Below are 23,759 nucleotides of genomic sequence, written 5' to 3'. Positions count from 1 at the left end.
TCTTGAGGTCCCCTCCAACTCCTACAATTCTGTGATTCCGTAATCTCAACTAAGTGCAAAGCCAAAGATAAACCTTCATGATGGAAGATGGAAGTAATTAAATTGCTTTTTTCAAGTTCCTGTGGTGTATGGAACACGTTATTCACTGTTTATGTAACCTCTGCAATCCAAAGAATATCTGAATGAAGATGGAATTTCACGGTAGGATTTCACTTTGTTTTCTACACTAGCTCAAAAAATTTTACAAAAGTGACTCCTATCTCTTCTTGGTGTGTCTGGCCAAAGAACGATAAGTATTTTCAAGAAATGTCAGACCACTATAGGAGAAGCAATGGCAAAAGAACTGTGTACATGACACTGTGTGTCTGCTGAGCATAGGATTTGGTGAGGCTTCAGTTACAGGTGAGAGTAGGTAAGTGTTCTTCAGTACCAGGATTCATCTTCATCTGTTTACAGTTTTTTAAGTGTAGTGTATTTTGGGAACAATTTGCCGTTTCTATTAGCTGCCCAAGGATGAATTTGAAATGTTTTCACGGCACTAATACCTTTTTTTACCATTGGAAGTAAAGAAACATTTATTGTGTTATTTTTCACAGAGTTTTTAATCCATTTATCATGAACTTCTCATTGGTTTAATGAATTCATAAATTGAAAATATAACTTTAAATTATGAAATTAAAAAAAATGCACTTGGAAATTGTTTAAGAGCTAGAGAGAGGGGAAGATTCATACCTGTTAGCTGTAAGCATAACAGCTACTTAAGCTGGAACTCTCATTATGATAGGTTACTAGATCGTGAGAAGAAAGGTAGTTCAGATACAGGTCAGGATGATTCAGAAATCATGTTGTCAGCTTTTAATGTAGGCCTCTCAGTTGAGCTACATTTGCATTCAAAATTAGATAGAAATAGAAGTTATTTCCTTACATCTGCACACAGATTCTCCTCCCTCTCCCCTGTTCTCCCCCTCCTTCTCCTTCCCCTCTTCCCTTCCCCCTCCCCACCTTTCCCCCTTCTCTCCCCTCCCTTCCCTTTTTTCCTTTTCCTTTTTCCAAAGTGGTGTACTGTCAAACAAGACAGTTAATGAGAAAAATTTTCTTGATAATTCTATACAACGTGCCTCTGGTATGGCATCCTGACAGGGTGTTTTCCTTTCTGTTTCACATGTTAGCCTCCAGGCAGAAAAAAAGAAAAGTATTTTTCCTCACTGGTGGAATGCATTTGTAGTTAGGATGTTGCCACTGTCTGATAAATTGTGCAGTGCAGTGGGATTTCTTAATTTCTTAATTTTTCTATTTAAAATATGTGGGTAGTTATCAGCTAACGTATAGCATCATGAAGTTAAACATTTAAAGCTATAAATGTAAAGACAGAATTATCTGCTTCACTTCAATCCTCCCTTCTTTTACACATCCATGTATTTCTGTCTTTAAGATCATGTTTCCAGTGAGACTTGTTTTCCATTTACTGTGCGTGCTGGAAAGCAAAGGAAGGTTCTTATGGAGTGAAGCAGTTCTGGTGTCCAGAATGTGCTTGCTTATTTTTTGCTTTGTAATACACATCCTACTTGGTTTTCTGATAAATGTAATATCTCTCAATTTAGTAGCAGCATTATAGGATTAAGAAATGTTTTTGAGCATTAGAGAGAAAATAGTTTGAAAGGATCTTAGTAACTATAGCATTTCTTCTCAATAGAAAATGCCATCAAAGAGGAAAACAAAATGCTCCTTGCTGAAGGTAGGCATGGGCTATGGACCATGTACTACAGAAAGCCAACATAATACTTGAAGTATTATGGTGGATGTGTTCATACCACTCCTGTCCACAACTGAGAGGAGCACATTGCTCCTATCTCCTACCTGTCCTGTGTTCTTGCAAATTCTTTATGACTTTTGACCAGCGTAGTTTGTATGACTGTTCACGAGGGTGGAAAGTGATAGGACAAGGGGGAATGGTTTTCAACTGAGACAGGGGAAGTTTAGATTAGATATTAGGAGGAAGGGGTGTGACACACAGAGGGTGGTGACGCACTGGAACAGGTTGCCCAAGGAGGTTGTGGATGCCCCATCCCTGGAGGCATTCAAGGCCAGGCTGGATGTGGCTCTGGGCAGCCTGGTCTGGTGGTTGGCGACCCTGCACATAGCAGTGGGGTTGAACTCGATGATCATTGTGGTCCTTTTCATTCCAGGCCAGTCTGTGATTCTTTGACTGTTTCCAACAGGATGTGACTCAAGAGGGACTACTCAAAAGTTTCTGTTAGTGGCATACTGAGCTTCAGGACATGCTTGGGCTCATGGTCCTGCACATGTTACCAGTGATGCTTTTTCAAAAGATAGGGGAATCTGACCTCACCCTTGTCCTCTTCCCCCCCACACACACCCGGTACTATTTGAAGTGAGAAAGGTTTTCTAGAAACAATTAATCATCTCTTTTTACTATGTGCATCTCTGAACTCACGTAACATGTGCTGTAGTGTAGGATTGAGGAAATGGTTTGGGGTGCTTTAAATACAGTGGCCTTTCTTTGAAGAGTACTTTATTCACTGATGCTTTCTGATATGACAATGAAAAGTTAGGAAAAGCAATTTTGAAAATTCTCTGAATTTATTTACCTCCTGTTCTCTTTGAAGGGATTCAAAGCCTGTCAAGGAAGTGTTTTTAAAATCTGTTGTGTACACATCACAGGTGATTATTTTTCCAACTAAACCAAAAATCTGCAAAAAAACAAAGTCTGCAAAAATGACATGTTGGACAGAGAACAAATAGAACAATGTCTTATATTTGTGGAGTGATTCAGTTCAAAATAGGAAGCTGTGCTTCCTTCATATTTTTCTGCTCTTTTCAGAAACTGTAGGCAATCAAATGTTTGGCCTAAATGCAGGCTCAAATAGCTGTCAGCACTTTTAGAAAAGTTAGGGCCACCTAATCACTTTGTCTAAGATTTCTTTTTTTTTCCCTCAAAGTTTGCACCCGTTTGGTTCAGTTACTCAGCCTACGGATGCTGCGATAGTACCAGTAGTTAAAAATAATGATTAAAAAGCTCCTATGCAAAGCAAAATGGTTACAGATAGCTGTAGTACAGATCAGACGGTAGTGTGAGGTTTGCTGATCTGACAGGTCCATGTGTGGTGCAGTGTGTTTCTGGCCCATCTCTCTTTTGTCTGCAAAATAACTTTCCAAATCTTTTCTCTTACAGTAATGCTTCTGATAACTGGTTGTGGCCAAGATATTAATTATTTGTAATTTCCTTACTTTCTTCAGTTTTAGCTGAATCCCCCATCTTCATTGTCACATGAAGAACAAGTTTCACTGTGAGTCTGTATTATGGTAGGCATATTCATAGTGTGGAAAAGATAAGAGAATCCAACCTTGCTGATGTCTTTTTCTTTTCCTGCACTGTCAGAAATAAGAATATTTCCATAAATGATTAATCATCTTCATTTAATAAGGCTAAGTCTTCATTTCCTGAAAAAAAAAAACAGATGGAAATAGGTGTCTGTACCTATTCTGCATTTTTAGGTCTTTAGAAACCTACAGAGCTAAAGTTGACTTTGGAAATAAATTGGTTTGTCCAAGTTATCATGAAGAAACTTCTCATGTGGAATTTCTTTCCCTAGAAGTTGCTGTTCCAAAAGCTTCTCTGGTATCCATCCATTTAGAGCATGCTTGAGTTAAAACAGAAAGGATTCCAGAGATCTTGCTAGGCAAAACGATGCTTAACAGTATTAATAGTAGCACATAGTGATCCTCAATAAAGCGGGATTTCCACCTCGTAGGGAATGTTGAAGTTGTGTTGTGGGGTCACTGGGGTTAGGAGATTACAAAGGTTCGATGTTGGAATCGTTGTGTCTCTGTCCATGGTGTCTTCCTGTTATATGAATCCTAGTTTTGTGCTGGGCATTAAGTGGCTCGCTGGTAGTCTTTTCTAGACTTTGCATTAGTCCAAGTGCAGTCTTTGCAAACAAATTCTTTTAGAGAGACCAGCTGTTTCTTGTAATTCACCAGGGATTTTTGCATTTCTAATTTTGTCAGTGCATGCTTTAGATGTAGATTGAGTAGTCTGTTGCATGGACTCTTCCATTAAATAGCTGACTTGCTGCATAGCAGAAGTCAGAAGCATAGGTACAGTATGTAAATACAACCAGAGAATGTACAATAAGACATCTTCAAGTGATCATGTATTCTGTTTTCATTTTTTATATTGCATGTCTTCGATTTCTGTTTCCACCACCCTGAAATACTTTGGAGTTATTGAAAGTCCACGAACAGGAAACAGTGCCTTGTACATTCATAGTTTTTTACTGCTTATAGTCTAATGCTGGAGAAGTACATTGCCATAGCATTTCTAAAAAACGTGAAATTCACCAAGCTTACACTTTTTTCCAATTTGTGCTGCTTGTGTTATAGAAGCAGTTGTATAATCACGAGTGATGTGAGCATGTCATGATGTACAAAACACCCCTCTGTCTCTTTACTTGAGGATTCTGGCATCATAAAAAGCTAATCTGCAAAAAAAAAAAAAAAAATTGTGAGTATTAAAAACAAATGAGTAGTTACTGTGCTCCCTCAATTTCTCACTTATGACCCTACTCAAGCTTCTTAAACAAAGGAGTATAGCAATCTATCACAGAAAGTATTTTCGACGTCCCCAAAATGAGCTTCACATTTTTTCCTTTTTCCTTTTCTTTCTTTTTTTTTTTTTTGTTACTCAAATATAAATTGTTGCATAATTAAAATCTCTGACATCCTTCTTACAGTCATATAGTCAACTTGTCACAAAATTGGTATCCATCTGGCTCGCAGCTTATAGAACTGTATGCTAACCCACTCTTGTTGTATCAGGCATTGCATGGAAATTCATGACCTTAAACATCACTATGGATATAACTTTTTCAAATTAGTCAGCTTCCACAGGTGTAATGATTGGTAGGCTGCACAAATTTGTTTCGTTTTGTTTTTATCTTGAAAAGCATTTGATGTAAAATAACCTACTCTTACTCTTGTGTTTCATAAATGCTTGAGATTGTTCGGCTGCAGAAGCGAAGGTTATGTGGAGATCTTATAGTGGCTTTTCAGTACTTAAAGAGGACAGACAAGAATGCAGTGAGATCTCCCTGGAGCCTTCTCCAACCTAAAGAAGCCCAGCTCCCTCAGCCTGTCTTCAGAGGTGCTCCAGCCCTCTGTGTTCCTCCTCTGGACCCACTCCAAAAACTCCACAACTTTCTTCTGCTGGGGGCCCCAGGCTTGGACACAGTACTCCAAATGGGACCTCACAAGGGCAAAGGAGAGGGGGACAGTCACCTCCCTCTCCCTGCTGGCCACCTGTCTTGATGCAGCCCACGATACAGTTGGAATTCTGGGCTGCAAGAACAATGCTGCTGACTCATGTCCAGGTTTTCATCCACCAGAACCCCCTAGTCCTTCTCTGCAGGGCTGCACTCAAAGAGTTCTTCTCCCAGTCTGCACATACATGTGGGACTGTGCCAATCCAAGTGTGCTTGGCCTTGTTGAATCTGACTAGATTCCCATGGGCCCACCTTTCAGTGTTGTCCAGGTCCTTTTGGATGGCATCCCATCCTTCCGTTTTATCTACTGCACAATTCAGCTCCATGTCATCAGTAGACTTGCTGAGCATGCACTCAATCCCACTGTCCAGGTTATTGGTAAAGATGTTGATAATACTGATAAAGAGCTCAGGTGTCAAGAGGGACCCCTGTGGGACGCCACTTATCACCACCGGCTTCCACCTGGCCATGGAGCTGTTGACCTGGCTGTGGCCATCCATTCAGTTCCTTATCCACTGAATAGTCCACCCTTCTAATCCATATCTTTCTGATTTCAAGATAAGGATGTGGTATGGGACCATACTGAAGGATTTGCAGAAGTCCAGGTAGATGATGTCAATTTTCTTTGTCTACTAATTGGTCATGATCTGCCCTTGGTGAAGCCATGCTGGCTGTCGTTTTACTTCCTTGTGTTACATGCACTTTAACATAGCTTCCAAGCAGATCTTCTCTGTGATCTTTCCAGGCACAGGCATGAAACTTCCTGTCCTTTAGTTTCCCATGTACCCATCCTCCCCATCCAGGGTGCAGTGAATGGGGTACAGAGGCAGAGGTCTTCTGTACAGCATCTGTATGGTGAGTCAGTCCTGTGAAGCTGCCATTTGTTGTGCATGTGCACTCTATGTGCAGTGAGCTGACACAGCTGGGAACTGCAGTTCTTGTGCATTTCAACCCTGCGATGTTTATTCGGGAAGTCCAATTTGTCCAAGATGGCTTGTACATATATGATAGGTCTGAAGCGTCCCAGATACTGTAGAAATCTGAGCACTAGCTTTCTTCTTCCACCTAGGCAAAAATCTTCTAGAGGAATAATATAACAGATCTGGGGGAAGAACACTCTCTTTCTGTAGATGGAATGGTTCTCTTTTTCATCAATCTCAGATGCTGAAAGCAGTTTTGCTGAAAAACTGTGCAAATGCAGAGAGCAGCTGAGCAATGGTAACACTTAATAGCAGGCTGAACTTAGGGCAAACACCAGTTGGGCAAATTTGTTATTGAGGTACCACACTATGCAAGTTTGAACACTCAGAAGTTTGTCTCAGGTTGAGGTATGCTATTTTAGCCATCATGCATTTGTAAAGATCTATTTATGGAAATCCAAGAGTTTCATGAATAAATGAGATAGCACATTCCTTTCTTCATCTCATGAATTACAGTATCAACATTTTAGAGCCTATTCATGAATTAATAATTACTTTAATCAATAAAAATAATTATAGTGCTAAGAACATTTTAACAATGAACGCTTTCATGCCGTTTCCAGTCCTTTTTAATTAAAGCATGACAACTCATATTTACCATTTTCATCATGATAGTTCTAAATGGTGAAATTCATCATCTTTGACTTGGGCTCTAATTATAATTCTTTTAGATAGTTAAAATTTCTTCTCATTATTCATTTGTGCTTGCTCCAGTTTTAACCCCCCAAAATTTCCTCCAAAATTTCTTTCATGCTGTAAGAATATTTTTGATTTCATAATACTACTTTTAGATATGCTACTGTATCCTGAATAAATGCAAATGAAATATATGAAATAGAAAAACAAATATAAACTACTGAATATAAATAAATACAGCAGAAGACCAATTACTTCCAGTTTAAATGCGTCTGTCTTATTTCAGTGTAGTATGAAATATTAATAGAAATCTGTTGCAAACATAGCATTTCTAAAAGACCGTAATAAGCTTGCAAACGCGGTATACAAACTTAATTTTTATGACCGTGACAGTCTTCATTTAAATGATCTAAGTTCTTTTTTCATACAGAATCTCTTCCTTGCTCTCTGAGTAGGTTGCATGCCGTTCCCTTAAACATAATAACTTGCTTCATTTTGTACAGCATATTGCCCTCATCCTATTTTACTAATATTTTTAAGCTTTACTTAGTGAGAATGAGTTGATTTTCCTGTGGCCCTCATTACAGTAAGATGTATTTGCTTGAAAAACATATTTTTGTCAGAACAACAAAGAACTGTGTTTTGCTTCTTCCGTAGCTGAAAGAAAGTGACACCAAGTAACTATGGGACAAATTATTATGCTTGAGTTGACTTTATGCATGCCTGTAGGACATAGGTTTTTTAAACTCCTTGCTTTGTAAAATACCATGTAATGTTTTGAAATTGTACTAGCATTCTTGAGAGAGCGCTTTTATGTCTTTCCAACACAACTGTGACAGTACTTCAAGGAATCAACCTAAAGTGAGGAATTCCAGGCTTGGATTCATGCCATTTGAGTTTAAACATTTATGTAACTGTGGTATATATGTCAGGAGTATAAGATAAAATCATAGAATATCCCAAGTTGGAAGGAACTTGTAAGGATCATAGAATCATAGAATGGTTTGGGTTGGAAGGGACCTTTAAGATGATCCAGTTCCAGCCCCATTGCTATAGGCAGGGACACCTCCCACTAGACCAGGTTGCTCAAAGCCCCATCCACCTGGCCTTGAATGCTTCCAGGAAGGGGGCATCCACAGCCTTGCTGAACAACCTGTTCCAGTGTCTCACCACCCTCACAGTAAAGAATTTCTTCCTAATATCTAGTCTAAATCTACCCTTTTTCAGTTTAAAGTCATTTCCACTCATCCTGTTGCTAGCTGACCTCATAAAATGTTCCTCCCCAGCTTTTCTGTAGACCCCCTTCAGGTACTGTGAGGCTGCTATAAGGTCTCCTTGGAGCCATTCCAAGGCTCTCCTTGCAGCCTTCTCCTTAAAGCCATTCTCCGCACAACCTGCATTTATGCTAGAGATTGCCCCAACCGAAATGCAGGACCTTGCACTTGGCCTTGTTGAACTTGAAGGCTTACCTCTCAAGCCTGTCCAGGTCCTTCTGGATAGCATCCCTTCCCTTTAGCGTGTGAACTTGTAGTGAACTTGGAGTGAACACCACTCATCTTGGTGTCATCTGCAAACTTGCTGAGGGTGCACTTGATCCCACTGTCCATGTCGCCTATGGAGGTGTTAAATAACACTGGTCCCAGATCATCCTCTGATCATTGAGATCAGCTCCTGGTTCCACGCAGGACCACCCAAAAATCAGACAGTGTGACTTGAGAGTGTTGTTCAGGTGGTTCTTGAATTCCAGCAAACTCAGTGCTTCAACCACTGCCCTGGAGATCTTCTGCCAGTGCCTGATCACCTTCTGCTGCAGAACCTTTCCCTAATCCCCAGCCTGACCCTTCCGTGGCACAGCTCCATGCCATTCCATCAGGTCCTGTTGCTGTCACCAGAGAGCAGAGCTCAGTGCTGCCCCTCTGCTCCCTTCATGAGGCTCTCTTATTGCCTAAAAGAGTCACAATGCTTCCTTTTCATTCCTTGCTCTCACTATGTCTCTCATTCTATTTCTTCTATACAAAGCTTTGCAACATCTTTGTTCACTGTGAGTCAGAATCATTTATAGGCTATCTGTGTAATCCAAAAAGAAGAGGTATATTTGACCCAGTATCTGCAAGGTCCAGTAGCTGTGTTTGTCAGAAATACGGTTTTCACTGTCTTCAGAACACTTTCAGTTTACCTGCATGGTTTTTAGATTTTGAGTAGTGTTTGCCTAAAAATCCAAATTCCTTTCTGTGCCCTTCAAAACCTATCACTTACAGCCAGACTGCTCCTTCAGGATTTTGTTGGGCATCAGTCTGCAAATAGGTCCACAGTTTAGATCCAACCTCCACAAACTCCTGAGACTGGTCAATTAAAAACAGAATTGTAGTGTGCGTGCATGGGGGAATAAATTAAATTTGCAGATGGAAACCAATTTCTGGCATTTTCTCTCTGGAGCGCTTGACTTAAAATCATCATTAGGTTATTTCAGGAAAATTTTGTGCATGTGGTTTCTAGAGGTTTAAGAAGAGTCACAGGGGAGAAAATAAGTCAGCACATGCACTGATAATCAGAAGAACTGAAAAAAAAATGATATGCGCTGTGGAGAAGTTTGCTGTTTAACCTAGTTCAGTATGCAGCAGCTTCATCCTCTGAGGGACCTGCCCCTTTTCCAGTAGGTTCATACAAACTGGCTTCCAGGAGTGAGAGTTTTGCAGTTCATCCCAGCTCTGGAACGAAGTGTGCTTTCAGGTGCACACATCTCTGCCCCTGTTTACCAGTTGACTTTCTTTAGCTGTTAAGTCTTTTCTCCATGGAGGTTCTTCTGGCCCTGTCTAGGCGCTCTTGTGCTTTTCTTTCCTTGACACCATCCTCATTGCACATTCCTCCACCGTAAACCAAAGGGACAGACAGGTGCCACTCTCTTATTGCTCTGTGCCCCCTCTATTTTTCTGGGTTGTTTTTTTTTTTTTTTTTTTTCTGGCTGATTTAGTAGTGTTTGTACTTGCTTTCAGGACAACAGGAATATTTGGATGCCTTCTCCCTCCCTGCATCCTGCGAAGCCTGCTCATTTCATTCCATCTGAGCAGATGCTGGACCAAGAACACAGTTTTGCAGAACAGGTTTTATATTCCATGCAGAGCTGAAAGAATGAAAGTGACCCTCATTGCAGTACTCAGACCAGAACATGTTGGCATGAGTATATGCAGTAGGAGTGACTTCACTGACTGGTTGAACCCTCAGAAAACATAGGACCAAATGATGTCTCAGCTGTGGATCCAGAGGAGTTTGGACAGCAGCTGAGCACCCAGTCTCGAGCAGCAGTGTCCTTGGGTAGTAGCAGGATTTCTGTTATGGAACTGGGAATGCTTTGGTTGCCAACGTAGATGTCTACAGCTTTTCAGTTTTCTATTTTGAGCTTTGTAGGCTCTGCCTTGAATCACGGCTTTGGAGGTGGTTATTTAAATTCTGTCCTGACTTGCAAAGTTTAGCGTATTGCCTTTAAGTACTTTACTTTTTTTCCACCTTCCCCAAGTCAGTAAAACTGTTCACATTAAGTTTGGATCCGGAGTGTAACACGCTACAAAGCAGTGACAGTTTACCAAAGAAATAATTCAAAAGTAAATAAATAAAGAAGGATCAGAAGTGTAACACTTGAAATGAGAGTTACACTGTTTTTTACTTGGTGGGGAATGCCCCACTTCAAACCATGCCACTCATTGAAGCACTCCTTGTCAATGTGAGATTAGTTGGGCATATAAAGCTTATATGTACTGGTTCAATGCACACAGCGGTTTTCATTAATGGTATAATAATTTCACTTACTGCTTTAATATCTTAATGCATCTTAAGGACAGAACTTATTTTAAGAAATTATTTTAACCTTCTGTGTATCTCGCAATAAAGGAAGAGTATTTTTTAGCTACTTATGGTCAACTTGTTGCAAGGAATATCAACAAGCTTTGGTTGTTGCATATAAAGATGGGTAAGAGCCAATCACTAAATTTCACATTCACTCTTTTTAGTGATGGAGAATGTTTTTGTAACATCTAAAGTAAGTTGCCAGTACTCAATTGCTGCTTCACTCTGAATTGTAATTGCTTTGATGAAACAGCTGTTTCCAGTTGAGCACATTAAGAAAATTGTTCAAGTACCTATTTTCCTTGTGTGCGTGACATAATATTAAATAATTGAAATATTAAATCCAAATCTCATGTGAAAATGTTTTTCCTGTATTACTCTGTGAAATCAGAAAATTAAGATACAGCCAAAAAGGAGCGAACGTTTGCATTTGGTGGATTTACATTTGCTGTTGGCAGGTTTTTCAAATTATTTCAAGATGTCTGAGATCTGGGAATAATTGCCATGAAACGATACAGCTTTTCCTTTAAAAAGAGGCATAAAAAATAATTGCTCTATAAGATGTAATGTTTATGAGGTCATATGAATGGTTGCATAATGTGCACATGGTGAGAACTGTGCATTTCACGTTAAATACAAGAATGGCTGTGCGCTGGGAAAGAATATTTAAGAAATCAAGAGTACTATAAATGGCCATCTGCTTTGTTCTCCATTTTCATTTGCTGGATTAACCCACTGCAATATTTTAATGGATAATGGATTGCTGTTCCATCTGCTCGTTAAATTCTTCGTACCGCAAAAGTGCCTATCATGAAAAAGAGTCGCTTTTTGTGTGAGGAGGGGCACTTGTTGAAGGTAGAGAAAAACAAAAAAGAAAGTGACAAATGGCATGAATAATAGCTTTCCTCTTAGCCTTGGCTGTGATTACCCATTTTTCCTGGGCTTGCTGCTGTCTTCTGCACGGTCTTCCTTATGTTGCTGTGGCACACACAAGGGAGGAATCAGTCACGGGTTTCAGCCTCTGATGGTTTTGTCTTTCTGCTGGATGCCCTCCTCCAGTTCCTCTGGGCAGTCCTCTGTGTTGTGAGGAGGAAAGTGACAAGTGCAGGGCTACTGTGTTCTGGTTGCTCTCAGATGCTTATATGGATATCCGTTATGGTAGATGCCAAAGTATTAATTTGAAGTTCCTAGGCTACTCTGGTCCTTCTCTTCACTGAGATTAACAGAGGTGACAGGCTGAGAAGCATGAGGCTTGTACATAACTCTTCTAACTTCTTTCTCCTCTTTGGCACCAAGCGGAGGCAAGGGAGATGGAGATGCTGTGTGATTGCTTAGGTACTCTGAGATGGGACCTCACAGAATCACAGAATTGTAGGGGTTGGAAGGAACCTCCTGAGATCATCAAAGCAGGCCCCCTACATCAGGTTGCACAGGTGGGCATCCAGGCGGGTCTTGAATATCTCCAGAGAAGGAGAATCCATGACCTCCCTGGACAGTCTTATCCAATGCTCCGTCACCATTACTGCGAAGAAGTTCCTTCGCATATTGGTTCGGAACTTCCTATGCTCCAGTTTATGGCTGTTTTCTCTTGTCCAGTCCCCACAGACCACTGAAAAGAGGTTGGCCATGTCTCTTGGACTCCCACACTTATGATATTTATAAACTTTAATCAGATCACCTCCAAGTCCTTTTTTCTCAAGGTTGAACAGACCCAGTTCACTCAGCCTTTCCTCATAGGGGAGACGTTCCAGGCCCTTTATCATCTTTGTGGCCCTCCACTGGACTCTCCAGGAGAACTCTGTCTTTTTTGTACCAGAGAGCCCAGAACTGGATACCTCAATCTTGTGCTTTGCTGCAACAGAAGAAAATATTTGAGCCTCGTAGTTCTGCAAATGCACATTACTGCTCTCCCTACTAGAATAAGCAGTATAACTTTGTTTTGTGAGATACCTGAGGGATCACTGTTATAAGCATTTGCAGGTACTAGGGAAGCCCTTTCCTTGATGGGTAAGCCCTTGTTAAGAGTGCAGTTTTTAAAGAAAGGAAGAAATGTTGAGTGTCATGGTGTCATTTTTAAGATGGAAAGATGGCTGAAGAGCGATTTGCCCTTACATTATTCTGAGACAATAAACCAGTGAAGCTCAGTAAGCTATCTGTCACCTAACCCAGATCTGTTGTGGCAAGGGATCTCTCAGTGCCAAGGTGTGAGGGATCTCTGCATCAGGTGTAGCCTCAAGAGGTGTCCCTGCTTAGGAGGGATCCCACTGCCACATGGGAATGTTCGGCGGGCTGTTAGGTTGTTTGCTATTTATAGTGAAGATGATTGACTCATCATCATATTTTTTCATACAATCTGTACCTTGGTGGCATATGCTTAATTAGTCCTCAGCTGTTGAGAAAAATGTCTGGGTTATCATGCAAAATAACCCTTCGCTATTGCCTTGTTGTCTGTCTCCCCAGAGTCCAAAAATGCAGCCATCATGGCTGCCACTGTGGTTATTACTTAGGCAAGGAGAGGTGGGGAATACACCATCACAGTTGTCCTCTGGTACAACTGCTGCAAACAAGACCATCTTAGAATTCTTCTAAATGAAACTGAGGTGAATTGGCTTTGATCCACTTGGTCGTAAGAATTATTCATTGACTTAGAATAATTTTGAAGCACTTCTGGCACACCGTAACTTCTGCAGTTGTGGTGAGTTTATGGACTTCATTGACAATGGTCCTAAGCAGGTGAGAAGCACTTTGGTTGTTAATTAGAGAAAGTCAGTTAAAAGTGAGAATTTCTACTTGTTCAGGATACAGCAGGTGCTCTATGGAAGATAACACAACATTGTGTATTTTGCTTACCTGTCACAGATACCAAGACAGAAAAAAACACTTTGCAGCAGTTTGTCTTATTTAAAGGACTTAACTTGTCGCAGACAAAGGGAGTGAAGCCCTCAAACTCTGTAAAATTTTGGATGATCGTGTGTACTTTGTGGCAGCATAATCCAGAGACAAAAGAAACAGGGTGTATGCCATTATTAATGTTTGTTACACCATACAGTAAAATAAAGGTTATACAGGTACCACACATCCCATACTGTGTGGTGGTGGCTGTTTTCAGGAGTCTCCCTTCTTTTCTTCATATGCATACAGCTGGATGGGAGCTAAATGAAGAAATTAAGTCTCCAGTTCTAGGTGATGAGGCTGGAATATGTTGAGCATATTCTAAAGCATAAGTCACATCAATAATTGAAAGGTCTTTGCAAATTTTTAAATCTTATGAATTAGTAAATAAAATATAATAAAGGAGATATATTTCATGTTCGTTTATTCACAAAGTATAGTTTAATAATTACAATTTTTCATAGCGTGCTTTAACATTATCCTATTAAATCTTAGCTTTGAATTGCTGACACTGACATTTTTTTCAGTGCCTGAATTATGGTAAATTGCACAGTAATGAACTGCCTGTTTCTGAGATTCTAATGAAAAGGAAAAGTTAAGAAAACGCATAATGTCCATCACAAAATAAGTATGCTGTGCAGGGATACCATTTGAAATTTGCTTTTTCGTGCACTACTTCATGCCTATATACTATATTTTTTATCCTTATTTTTTTTTTTATTTAAGTGCAAGAAGGGTCTTTGATGGTAAATGGGAATACAGTGAGATTTTCAGTGCTATATTCTTTTATTACTGTAGAATTACTGAAGAATTTCAGACTTTGCATACCAGTGGGAAAATACTGGCAGTGGTCTTTTGGTTATCTTTCAAAACCAGGAGAAAATAGTAATCTTTATATTGTCCTGAAAACCAGGACTAAAGAACTATGTATATTATTATATTAGTTATATATAGTTATATATATAGTTATATATAACTATAACTATTAGTTATAATTATTTAGTCCTAAAACTATAGCTATATATATATAGCCCTAAATAATTATATATATATATTTATATAATATTTAATTTATCTATATTTATATTTACTAAATAACTATATATATATATATGTATATTTTATATATGTATATATGTATATAATATATTAGTATATTTAGTATATACATATATATATGCATATATATATATAGTTATTTAGTCCTGGTTTTCAGGACAATATATATATACATATATATATGTGCCAGCTAATGGGCGATTTGATTCTAGCAGCATGCATATGGCTTCAGACCTGGAAACAAGAGAGCGCTGCATTGATTTCAGACTCCAAACATTTCCTCCTTGTGCCCCTGGCTGATGAATTTGTAGCTCAGGGCTGATGTATGAAATAAAAGCATAACTCAAAATGGTTTTGATGCCTTTCGCACCCTGTCCCCGTCTCCACTTTTTTGTCACATCTTTACTGTTCATCTCGGTAACCACCTGTTGTCTTTTCAGGAGTGAGGTATTTCTGGGGTGCACTTGACATTCCTAAAGGCAAATGCTTCTCCCAAGTGTGAGTTCACCTCACTTGGATAGCTCCGTGTAGGGACTGCTCTCAGATGGCATTAGGAATGCAGGCACAAGATCTATTCCTCCTCTATTCCGTGCAGTTCCCTGACCCCACTTGACCCTATCTGGACAAACATTTCCATTTCTATGCTTCATTTTCTGCCTTTTCAAAATAAGTTTGCTGAAACAAGAGAACAGTGAATGCAATGCATAAGGAAGGAGAAGTCTTGATTTTTAAGTCACCCTGATATTTGAGACTAAGAATTTTCTGAAGAGGTTTAATGTCTCTCGTTGTCTGTCATTTTACCCTGTAGATAGTAGAGGAAGGTTTTTTGCTGCAGCTGGGTCTCGGTTGTTTCATGATTCCTTGTTGCTTTTCTTTGGTTAGCCACATTGATCTAGATTTCATGAAGTGTTTGCTTTGGTATCTCTTATGCTATTAATTTCCTACTCAAATATTCAGAGAAAAGCCATGCGTCAATGTGAAGCACTGCACTGCATCAGCAGTATATTTGTCACTTTCATAGGCCCATAGAGTTAAAAGTCATTTAAAAGGGGAAAAAACAAGAAAAAAAAAAAAAAAAAAAAAAAAGGACATTAGGGTAATTTGGGGGGTGATGCTATAATTCATAATGTCTTTGAATTGTACTTTTATATTTTTAACCTGATTCGCAGTATGTTTTGGATGTATTATACTTGAAAAAAAAATCCTTTAATCACACTTGAATGTACTACCTTTGAATTTAATCTTCTCTACTAAGAGGACAACGTAAATAGAAGCACATCATTTATCATTTTACCATATATCCTCTTAAGGAGATGTTATTTTACAATTCTCTCTGTATTTTTTTATCTATATGACACCTGTATACTCTTTCAAAAAGAGTAGATGCTACTGGGAACGAACAAGGTGATTCAATGCCTATTTAAAAACTGTAAAAAGAAATATTTGAATTCCTTTTCAAATTCTTTCCATCTTCTTATCTAAATCTCTTCCTCAAGTAGGCGTTGTCATTGAGCTGTCCAGTATGACTTTCAGTCTTTTCACACTGGAGGGAAGTTGAACAAAAAGATCAGGAAGTATGAGTGAGTTAGGTACGTTTTAAGCACTGTAGACTGTAGAATGTGTTCAATATTGTACACCGACGTAGCTAAGTGAAGTGCCTCTAATGATGCCAGGTCTTTCTAAATCCTGATTATCTTACTGAAATCTTTCTTTAGTTTGCAAATTTTGCTGCCTCACGTAATCTCTCCTTGAGAGCAAACACAGAATTTGCAGGTTCTCAAACTGCTTGTTTGGTTCATCGCTTGAAGCTGTTTTTCTATGGGAAAGCCATTAAAGTCAAGTTGCGAAAGTGTGTTTTATTTGGTATTCTGAGCAGACTCTTCACAAATTCTTGTACAAATTCAGCTGCAGAGTAACCAAAACACTACATTGGTGAAAAATGCAAAAAAAAAAAAAGAAAAGTTTCACTAGCTGTAGAGCCCCTCATTATATGTAAGACAACTGTGGAAGGGTCTTTGGTCTGAAAATATCATTAAAATCTCTCTTCCAAATAATATATTCATATGTACTTTGATATGCTTTGTCTGGAAGTGAAATCCTGGTCTTGATGTGGACACTTCATGTTCAAACTTAGGGAATTTTGCTTCCTTAAATCTCAGAAGAGGTGCTATAGTATCTTCATTTCAATTAAATCTATACAAATGTTTATTTCCATGAGGGTCCTAAGTCTGTGCTTGTTATCCAGAAGAATTCTAAGATGGTATACAGTTATGTATTTTCTCAAGTATGAGCCATTTTAAATGGTATCAAGGAAAATGAAGAAGTGTTTCTCTGCCTGCGACCAGGACCTGCATAATGTGATCTGATTATTTTTTTTCCATTCTTTTTCAGTTTATCCTTGGGTTCCTTCTGCTACACCTATAGGATCTGGCATATAATTTAGAGGAGTATGAGCTGTCAAATGGTTCATTATATCCATGTCACCCAGCGCTGTGGTCTTGCCCAACTCTTGCTTTAAGTGGCCAAACATTTCTTTCAATGACAGCATAACTATGCAAATAAAATTCATGATATACAGTTATAACTCTTTGGAAAAATCCATGCCACAATCTAATAAATTCTCTCTCTCTCTCTCTCTCTTTTTTTTTTTTTTTAATTGCTTTAACATTATGTACATTCCTTTTATTTTCAGTATGAGGGAGTACTTCTCCACTGGAGCAGACTGTGTGTATTCTGGGGGAGTGTTTCTCACCTGTAGTATTCAGCGCTTTGTATAGTTTACTATTAATGTCAGAGGTAGTGGCCAGCTTTATCTCTCATGTACAAGAAACCAATTAAGACTACCATATCATTTCAACGTGCAGGCAAGTTAATAAGTTTGAGTCACAGCTGATGTGAATTGGATTTGAATTGGTGTTCTGGAAGTGAAAGATTGTATATTAAATTATTAATGCTTTGCAGTCTCAAGTTTCCACACTGAAAGTGTGCTTCCCTCCCATCTGCTTCCCATGGAAGTTTGTATTAAATAGGTGTCAGTTCAGATTTGTTCTCAATTGGCAACCTGGGATATAGTTGCTCTTCCCTTATTGCGCTTCTCCCCTTAAATCTGTAACAAGTCTATGTATTTTCAGCTATTCTCACTAGGTCTCCAGCCATTGTCTGCTTTGACAATATTGATGTATTTTCTGTTCCTACAGGAGTCTACATCTTTATAGCTGAGGAACCAAAGACCAAAAATATTCCTGAATACACGGGGACTTACTTTTGTCTCATTGTGTTTCTCTGAGAAGTAGTTTCTCTCGAGGAGTCAAATGTAACATGCCACAATAGGGTTATTTTTTCATTATTACAATAAGTACTAACAGTACAGGTACCCTGTTTTGTAGCATATCAATGTACTTGCATCTTTAAAAATAATCTCTTAGAACCATGAAGTGATTACATCACACTAAGACAAAGTCTGCCTTCATATCAGGGGCAGGGAGAAAACATCTTTCAACTCAAATTTGTACAAAGCTTGACAAATGTAGTTTGCAGCAATTTTACTTTCAGGGAAAAGCCCTTTCAAATAAATAAGAACTTGTTCCAGATTCACATGACAGTGCCTCTGTAAAAGTCAGATCTGATTTTTTGCCCTTTTCTTGACAATGATTATAGTAAGTGACCTGAATGTTGTCTGTGCCTTTGAAGTGTGCAACTGGAAACTCATACTTTTCACCCTTCTAAAATTAAACTAGTGGGTTTCCAGTGTTCCTGTCCCCATAAATGAGAGTGGTACACTTGGGTGCTTGTGTGTGCTTTTGAAACAGAATCCCTAGTAGCACGCTTAAATAGGAGGCTATCATGTAGCATATGCCAAGTTTGTTTTCCATGATTTCTGTTAATGTCTTTTCAGTAACTGAAGTATATGAATAAATAGATGTTTATTATGATTAAAGGAGTAACTGTACATTTAAAATTTATTGAGTGCTGACTGGAACTGTTGGTTGGAAGTTGGTTGGGAAAAATTACTGTCAAACTCATTTACCACAATTGCAGCAGAAGTTCAGTTCCTTCTGGGAACACAGGCATTTGTATAATCGGACTCTGTGGCACTGAGGTATGCTGTATGTAGTGTATTTATGATTGAACAGAAAGTTTCAAACAGCAGCCTGTGAAATTGGATTTCAGATGTAATGTACCATAAATAAGTGCTATAAAGAATGCCTTTAATGCTATAAATCAGTTTTTATTGGTTTCAGCTATCTCATTCTGGTTATTGTATTACCCACAAAATCAATGGGAATCAAAGAACTTGAATATATTTTATTTTAATGTTCCATCTCCCATGGAAATGGCATGTGAGCCCTTAGATCACCTTTTGGGTAGGTTGGGCAAAGCTGATAAATTGCAAGCCAGGAGAGGGTATTCACAAAAAGGTCTGCATGAATAGTAGTTGTGCAAGGCTTTGCGTGCTTTGGTACAGCTCTTCCTCCCTATAAGTGTATACCTGACTGTCTTTCTGAACATCATTTGTTGGTTCAGTAAATTTAGCAGTGTGATTTGGTTCCTGTAGTTCTGTTGGCTTATGAAGTTACATGAGCTGGACATCGCTGCTATTGCATCCAGGACTGGGATTGCTCCAGGGATTGGAGATTCGGTCTTTAAGCATTTCCTGTAGTGGATACCTGTTTAATGCTGGGAAAAGAGCAAGAACGCTTCTAACAGCATTTGTAAAGAGTAAAATGCAGTGCAGGCTCTGTTTAAAAACATATTACTCTGGCAGAATGAAGGAAGGTCATGCATCGTTATTCTGTGAGTAGGCTTTTAAAACCAGAGACAAATCGTACTGTCCTGAGAGAGCAACGAAGTAGAAAAGGAACTGTTTTCTAACTAAATAGCATTGGATCGATTTCAAATGCTTTTCCTGTGCACATATTTGGATCTCACGGTGGGTTGCAGTTAGGACAAACTCTGTTATTTAGGACTGGAAATCTCTGGCAAAGGGCAGAATCCTTGTCTTTACATGCAGTAGAAACCTTCACTGTGTTACAAGACTGAAATACAACTACGCTGCAGTTGGATATGGGTTCACTGGTAAACATCTCTTGGAATATTGTAGTGCTTCGTGATGTGATGTGTGCCCATCCATAAATAAGATGGAAGTAGTAAAATCTTTGACTATTATTAAAAATGGGTTATTCACACTGTTCTATACATCAGCTTTGAATTTTCCAGAATTAAGCGATCATGCAAAGGGGAGTAACCACAGTTAGGACTTCTACTGAGAATAACCTGTTACTGCAGAACTTTGAAGATTAGAATGATGGTAAGGCATGAGAACGAGGAGAAATGATTTACTCATCCTTGACCCTATGAATATTGCTAAGCTGCCTTGGAGTCCAACTTGCTTGTGTTGGCTTACACCCACATTACCTCTCCTTCACTTTTAAGCTTTTATTTCAAGGACTGAATGACACATTTTATTGCTCGCAATAGGACAAGCAGTTATTCTCACTTGAGTGCAAAGATGTGTGGCTTCATGAGAGGGGAGTATTTCTCATTCACATGCAGGCTTACGGGCTGTCTGTAGGAGGGGGTCCTGCCGCTTGTTAAGGAGACAGGTGTCAGACCTGCTGCTTAATAGGGACGTGGGACATGAGTGATGCTGAGGAGGCAGAATAAAATGCCTGGCTGCCTCAGAGATGGTTATAAAGCCTCTGAGGTAGTTATAAAGCTCCCTATGCCTAGTGTGATATTACAAGCGGCGATTACAAGACAGATAGTGATTTCATGCAAAATACAAGATAATTAAAATGTTTGAATTGATCTACTGGCCTGTAAGCCAGCTGCTGACCAGCACTGAACTATGCCATTATGAACATCGCTCAGGATTATGCCACTGGTTCAAGCAATGCTGTGTCAAGCTCAAATTTAGTTATCTTGTTGCTGCTACTAGTTTGAATCTGAAGTAGTACACGAGCTGATTGCCAAGTCCAAAAGAGACAAAAGAGACAATAAATCTATTTCTCTGATCAATCAATACAGTAAATGTGCCAGAGCCATTGGGTGCTGCTGACATGTGAAGACCGAGTGCAGCACGCAGTGTCTTGATTAGAAGGTGATGTAAATGAGAGATTTCACAAGTGCTTAGGGCTAGGTGGGCAAACAGCTTCCCATACATTCAGGAGAAGTGTAGGATGATGAGTTAAATACTATCCTGTGCTGAAAGGAGAGAATACGGTTTTTAACACCTGGAACACAGAGCCTTTTCCAGGCTCCTTCCCAAATCAACCATCAGAACAGTGCTTCTTGAGGCTTGTGTGAGCAGCTGGTCCTACACATCACCTATATAGCATTACAGAAATACCACCAAAAAAAAAAAAAAGTCTGACAGTCAAATAAAGAATGTGTAGAACTAAAAAACCCAACCATTTGCAATAATGTACTTCACAAAAGATCGGGCGAAGCAATGGTTTTGGCATATCTAGAAAAACTAGAATGTGTGGAATATACATGCAGGTATGAAATCTGATGTGAGTTTTGCACGTGCAAGAGAAGCTGGGAGCTGTGTGTGCCCACTTAGCATTGCAGGACTGAACTCTGGTGGTCTGCTCACAGCCCTGATTGGCACTGCACTGCTAGGTGGGAGCTGTGGGTCACAGGGAGCTCATGTGCTGTCCCAGTGGATTACCATCTCTCAAAAGGTGCCCTTCTGCTGATAAACTTTGCAGGGCAGTGCCTGCTGGGAAGCACTCAGTTTGCAGTGCCAAGAAATGCCACAGTTCCTCCCTGTTCCAGGTCCAATGCATCAGGTGCTGCTCACCTGCTCTGTGAAGCAAAAAAAGCAACAAAGGACACAATTCTGGGTGCTTAATGTCTGATGAATAAATGCTATTGTTCAGGCATAGAAGTGAGGTGGTGGCATCAGCATCCCCACAGTCACACAAACACCTCTTCCAGCACAGTCCTTCAGTTTCTAAGATCCTTCAATTAATCCTTTAGTTTATACCTTGTGTTTTTCATTACCTCTGATCCATTAGCTCACTGCTGCATTCACTCCTTTATCCACCTTTTTTTTTTTTCCTCCTAAAAAATTATGATTTTGGAGGGGCTGAAAAGGCAGGAGTAAGAGAGATCTTTTGCAAGTGACAAGAGTGGCTTTCTTGTTGTTGTTGTTGTTGCTTCAACCATTCTGCCTGTTCTTTCTTCTTGTTCTTTCTCCATCTGTTTTGAGGCTGTTGATTTAATGAGTGGAGGCTGTGCAAAGTTATCTGAGTGCATCTACTCCCTGGTTCTGCATGGTAGTGTAGAAAGGAAGTGCTTCTCCAAATCCACTATCAGATATCAAGCAGAATCCCCCAGATAAAAACCCCAATGTCAAACCAATAGCTTCTGCACTTCCTCCTTTCCATTCTGCTGGGAGAGGCTCTTTTCTCACCTGAAATCAAATGCATTTCTACAATGCCAGTCCTCTTCAAATGAATATTTGCCAATGAAGGAGAGAAGTGGGTATAACCAAGCTAATTGGTCACCAGGCAAAATTTATTCATTAAAGTGACTTTGGATGCCAAGTAGCAATTACGGCAAAGGAACAGATTTCCAGGGTCAAAGCAAGCAACCTGTGTAAGTGCTGTGTGCTCTAAGAACCACTGAACTGATGCTGTGGCAAGTTTCCCAAGGCTGGATGCATGCCACTGAAGTGTGCTCTTTCCTTTGCATATGTCTCTCTGGCTTTGATAAATGACAGGGCAAGGGAACAGAAGCTTTTCCCCTTGTAATGCTTGGGTGAATACTAGTAAATTTGCCTATTGATGCTGATACCGTTTCCCTTCAAAGTCAACTAGAAGTGTAGTCCCAGTGAGATCAGTGAGTACTCGTGAATGAATATGTGATAAAATAGAGAGAAAATAGAATAGACCAAAGGTGTCAATTGGAAGGAATACTTGTAGTCTTGTGCAGAGCAGACAAATAAAAAGCCCGGGCTCAAGCTTTGCTTAGAAACAGGAATTTTTCAGTCTTGTCCTAATGAGCTCATCTTCACATGTGAAACAACACACTCCACATCTATTCTTCATCTATCTTAATTCGCTAAACTCTGTTTTGCTCAACTGACGTGGAGAAGGAATGTGCATTCAGCATGTCTCTTGGGACCTAAATTATCCCATCACGCTCCTTGCAAAAGCACCATGCCTTGCAAAATGTGATAGATTCATAATCATGGAGTAGGATCTGAGGCTGTGATGCTGCCTTTATAATGAAAGGATTTTAAAAAACAGTGACTGTGGAGATTTTAGTTGTCTCTTATTTATCAGACATATAGTCTTTGGGTTTCAAAGCTTCACTACACACTTGTGAGGTGTATGTTCAGCTTGCTTACTTTCACACACTTCGCTGAAGTACCTGCTATAGCAATACGATTGCTTATACTTTCCTTCTAGTCTATAGAGGAAGATAGGCCCCTTCAGAATTAGGTAACTGAGATGTGAAAGACACTTCAGAGATATTTATAGTCCTAAATTAGTCACCTTAACTTAATGATTAAGCTTTAGTGGGATAAATTGGTGCTTAGCTCTTTGTTTCATGTGAAAGGAAAGATAACAGCAAACGGTTATAACTCCGAAAGGAGCTTTTTAAAGAATTACTCAAGATGCAGCTAAATCCTCAGAGGAGGTTCCTAGGCTACACTAGGAATGACTTGCTAACACTTTTAGCAAAATGTTCTCAGTCTCTGATAAATCCTCAGAATTTATAGAAGGACTAAGAGACGTTGTAATCTTCTCTTTAAAAACAAATTTGTTTTATAACCCAGGTGCAGTAGGTTGCAACAGCTATTTTTAATAATGTGCCTGGCAGTAGCTGCTGGATAGAGGCTTATAGAGTCACGTATGCTGGATGCGCTAACCAAGCTGAAAGCGACCTCTTCCCTGGAGAGCCCCAAATTTAGGATTATGGAGGGATTCAATAGGTAGATTAGTCATACCTGCCTGGTGACTTTGAGGAGGCAAATGACGGGTTGTTCTTGTTTGGGGTGTGTGAGTGAAGGACCGCGTGTATAAATCTGATGGCCGGGATAGTGCCAGGCTATTCT

At 39.5% G+C, this 23,759-nt stretch overlaps 1 protein-coding gene across 1 annotated transcript in view; it reads left to right on the top strand.

Moving 5' to 3' along the window:
* The window catches only part of HS6ST3 (heparan sulfate 6-O-sulfotransferase 3), a 282,173-nt gene that overhangs the window by 147,308 nt on the left and 111,106 nt on the right, over positions 1–23,759 (top strand). The gene's annotated exons all lie outside the window — the stretch shown is intronic.

This window comes from Gallus gallus, chromosome 1 (assembly GCF_016699485.2).
Source record: "Gallus gallus isolate bGalGal1 chromosome 1, bGalGal1.mat.broiler.GRCg7b, whole genome shotgun sequence".
Classification (NCBI taxonomy): Eukaryota; Metazoa; Chordata; class Aves; order Galliformes; family Phasianidae; genus Gallus; species Gallus gallus.
Note: the sequence above shows the minus strand (reverse complement) of the source record. Positions and strands in the feature narration are given on the sequence as shown.